This window comes from Oncorhynchus gorbuscha, linkage group LG16 (assembly GCF_021184085.1).
Source record: "Oncorhynchus gorbuscha isolate QuinsamMale2020 ecotype Even-year linkage group LG16, OgorEven_v1.0, whole genome shotgun sequence".
Lineage (NCBI taxonomy): Eukaryota > Metazoa > Chordata > Actinopteri > Salmoniformes > Salmonidae > Oncorhynchus > Oncorhynchus gorbuscha.
In genome coordinates this window covers 28,713,686-28,718,350 of record NC_060188.1, presented here as the reverse complement: position 1 = coordinate 28,718,350, position 4,665 = coordinate 28,713,686, and positions in this window count along the sequence as shown.

Sequence of the window (4,665 nt, the reverse complement as noted above, 5' to 3'; positions counted from 1 at the left end):
GTGCATTATCTGTATGATTGAATCACACATTACATATGGATATACAGCTATTGTCAGTGCGGTAGACTAACTGGTAGCCCACTCTGTGTGAGAATGTCTGGGTGAATATGTTGGATTATTGATGAGCAATGAATATGAAACATCCTAATGATGAGCTATGAGGGATGAACTGCCACCTGGCTTTTCCCGTTAACGCATAGTTTATAGCTGGGTATTTCGAAATAGATTGAGGCTGAGCATTTTTTTTCATTCAGATTCAGTTATAAACGATGGGGTTTCATAACTCAGTAGACTGAAAGTGAAAGTGAAAAAAGCCATTTAGAATTCATTTTTTCAAAACCAGACCGGACCACTGAGAAGATAGTGCCACCTGATGGTCTGAATTAGCACATTGCACCCCTTCAGAATTAAAACGCTTGAAATGCAATGGAGCCAATCTCAATAACTACCGGAATAGTATAAACGTGAGATGAAATGTGGATTCGATTGGATATTACGGCAGCCTGACTTCTAGTGAATTATTAGGGATTCTCGTGGATTATTTCCACATCTCTATCATATAAATGCAATCCCCCGCCCTTTGTATGTCGCTCCTCTTCCCCCCCAACAGCATGCAGACGGACTCTGTGCTTCTCTCACTGCAGCTTGTAAAAGGCGCCATAATTTATTGCTCTTGTCATCTGTAAAACATATCAAATCTACCTCCTGGTGAAGTGATGCAGCTTCGCATAAGAATAGGATTTGTCTCGCTGTATCAGGGCAGAACGAACCCATGCCCCCTCCCCTACTTCATACCCCGCAAATGATGAAAACAACCCAAAAAACAAGGGAAGACAGAAAATGTGTCGGTCTCAATATATGCCTACGTTTTTATGATATTCTGTATAATTAGGAATATATTATGGATGATCTACTCTTGCATCCTCTTACGGGGGGGTTATGACTGCATTGAATGAGAAGCTGGCCATGTCCATATCTAGATGCTTTGAATGTTCATAGTTCATGGTGAATGTTGAAAAGGTCAGTTCCTTTGTTCTTATCTGCCGTAAATGTTGTCTCAATAAAATTGTTGCATTAATTAGTTCTACATCTTGCTGCACTACATCTTTCTGCACTGGATCGTGCTGTATTACATCTTTCTGCACTGCATCGTGCTGTATTACATCTTGCTGCACTACATCTTTCTGCATGGTGAACTGTATCTAACAGTTTCAAGGTACATCCAGATTCCTGACATCTGTAAATAGTAATGGAGTAACTTTATAGCGACAATGTTGGCATTTGACCAAATCTTTTCTCTTAGAAGTTTCAGATTTGATATTCACGGCTGTCAATGCCACTTTTGGCTACAGCAGTGCTACAGTTGTTACACATTATTTGGTTATTGTCCAATGGCAGTAAGGGTTATTAGAGCATGACCAACCACAGAGGAGCAGCAGAGAGGTTGATTAATTACAAGACCCTCGCTTGTGGTGAATCAACATGGCGTCATTGAGTGATAGATGATTGGACACACGCATCTCAATAGACTTAAGTGTTCTCCCTTCGTCTCCTCTTCTTCATCTGCACTGATCTGAAACTCCAGGATACTGTAGGTGAAAGCAATATAGCGGTTGAAAGAGGCATCCTGGTTTAAAGTGAAGGTGGAGGGTGCAGAAGGGTGGTGGTGGTGAAGTGGGGTAGGAAGGAGAAGGAGAGAGATTTTAGGGCTGATTTATACTCTCGCTATAATCCAGCGAGGCCCATGTTCAGAGCGGCAGTTAAAATGATATAGACGTCTTGACATGGAGAGAAGAAAAGGTCTGACAGCTCCGGTCATCAGGGAGAAGAGATTCAGAGTTCACCATCAGGGCTGAAAGTATGCAGGTATATTGCATTCCCGCTCATAATAACCTTTCACTCGAACAGGCTCCAGTTCAGCATAGGAAGGGTGAATTATGAGGACACATACACATGGACACACACCACCAGTGGCTCAAATTGATAGTAGTGTACAGGCAGATTGTCACCAACAGGTGGAGACAAAGCTCTTATCAATTAATGGAGTGGATGGAGCCAACATTTCTGGGATAATTTAGTTTCTAACTGGAACTACTTGTTGATGAAATAATATATGGGACAGGAGTGAAGTGACTTATTGGCAAAAGCCATGAAATCGAAGGGTTGCATCATGTTTACTGACAATGTTGGCGGAGCTACACTGAAAATCTAGTTTACCAAGCCACCAATTACTTCACACTGGAAGAAGATACGCTACACTAAAGCTACCCTTAAGAAAAATATAGTTTACTTAACTAAAGCTATTTTGAAAAGGTAACAAGATGACTAGCATGACTTTGTAATTACATTGTTTGTATACCAACCAGGACCAATGTTGATGACTATTCACTACTGAATACAGGCTTACATTAGGAGTAAAATAAAACATCATACTGGATGTCAATCTGAAATGTCATAGACTATACATTGCATATGTTAACAATGTGTAATTAAGCCTATTAAACACAAACAATGTTTCAAGTGAGAATTAGGCATGTCTGACGCAAAAGAAGATCATGGAAATGATTGCCTACTTCACCCATATTATTATTTTTTCAAAACGAGTAGGCCTAGTGGGTAGTTCCAGTAGTTAACTACACCAATATATGGCAAAAAAGTAACACTACCTAGACTTTAATTTAGTTCAACTACCACCAAGCTATTGTAAAGTGTAGTTGAACTACACTACCGTTCAAAAGTTTTAAAACACCTACTTATTTAAGGGTTTTTCTTTATTGTCGAATAATAGTGAATAGAATAATAGTGAAGATCATGATCAAAACTATGAAATAACACATGTGGTAACCAAAGAAGTGTTAAACAAATCAAAATATATATTTTGAGATTCTTCAAATCGCCACCCTTTGACTTGATGACAGCTTTGCACACGCTTGGCATTCTCTCAACCAGCTTCATGAGGTAGTCACCTGGAAGGCATTTCAATTAACAGGTGTGCCTTCTTAAAAGTTAATTGGTGGAATTTATTTCCTTCTTAATGCTTTTGAGCCAATCAGTTGTGTTGTGACAAGGTAGGGGTGGTATACAGAAGATAGCCCTATTTGGTAAAAGACCAAGTACACATTATGGCAAGAACAGCTCAAATAAGCAAAGAGAAACGACAGTCCATCATTACTTTAAGATGTGAAGGTCAGTTAATACGGAACATTTCAAGACATTTTTGCAGTCGCAAAAACCATCAAGCGCTATGATGAACCTGGCTCTCATGAGAATCGCCACAGGGATGGAAGACCCAGAGTTACCTCTGCTGTAGAGGATAAGTTCATTAGCGCTACTAGCTTCAGAAATTGCAGCCCAAAATAAATGCTTCACAGAGTTCAAGGAACAGACACCTCTACTTCACCTAAAGAAAACCGTTACAGAATCACCCACCACAACAGGACCAAGCAGCGTGGTAACGGGCAACAGCAGGAGAGGCAGCAATGTCTGGACTATACCACTTGGGAGGAAATAGACAGGTGGGCGGTCGACCCAGGAGGAGTGCCGGAGCCCGCCTGGGATTCGCTGGAGCAGTGCGAGGAGGGGTATAGAAGAATGGAGTTGGAGAAGCAAGCACGGCGGCGCGGTAGGAAGCCCGAGAGTCAGCCCAAAAAATGTCAACTTCCTGTGCTTACCGGGGGGCTAGAGAGACCGGACAGGCACCGTGTTATGCTGTGAAGCGCATGGTGTCCCCAGTGCGGGTGCATAGCCCGGTGCGGTACATTCCAGCTCCGCGTATGGGCCGGGCTAGAGTGGGCATCGAGCCAAGCCATGAAGCCGGCTCTACGCAGCTGGTCTCCAGTGCGTCTCCTTGGGCCGGCTTACATGGCACCAGCCTTGCGCACGGTGTCCCCTGTTCGCCTGCATAGCCCACTGCGGGCTATTCCACCTCGCTGCACTAGCAGGGCGACCGGGACCATTCAACCGGGTAAGGTTGGGCAGGCTCGGTGCTCAAGAGCTCCTGTGCGCCTGCACGGTCCGGTCTATCCGTCACCACCTCCACGCACCAGCCCTCCGGTGGCAGCCCCCCGCACCAGGCTGTCTCTCCGGCTCATCCTTACTGGTGCTCCCGCCTCTCCAGCGCTGCCAGAGCCTTCCTCCTCTCCAGCGCTGCCGGAGTCTCCCGCCTCTCCGGCGCTGCCAGAGCCTTCCTCCTCTCCAGCACTGCCGGAGCCCCTCTGCCCAGAGCTGCCGGAGCCCCTCTGCCCAGAGCTGCCGGAGCCCCTCTGCCCAGAGGCGCCGGAGCCCCTCTGTCCCGAGCAGCTGCCCTTCTGTCCCGAGCAGCTGCCCCTCTGTCCCGAGCAGCTGCCCCTCTCCCGAGCAGCTGACCCTCTGTCCAGTGTCATTAAGTAGGGTCGCCGTGGCTAGGAGGCCACGGAAGCGGACAAGGTGGGGGACGGATGCCCACCCAGACCCTCCCCGATAGGTTCGGGTTTTGCGGCCGGAGTCCACACCTTGGGGGGGGGGGTACTGTCACACCCTGACCATAGTTTGCTTTGTATGTTCCTATGTTTTGGTTGGTCAGGGTGTGATCTGAGTGGGTATTCTATGTTGGATGTCTTGTTTGTCTATTTCTATGTCTGGCCTGATATGGTTCTCAATCAGAGGCAGGTGTTAGTCATTGGGAAC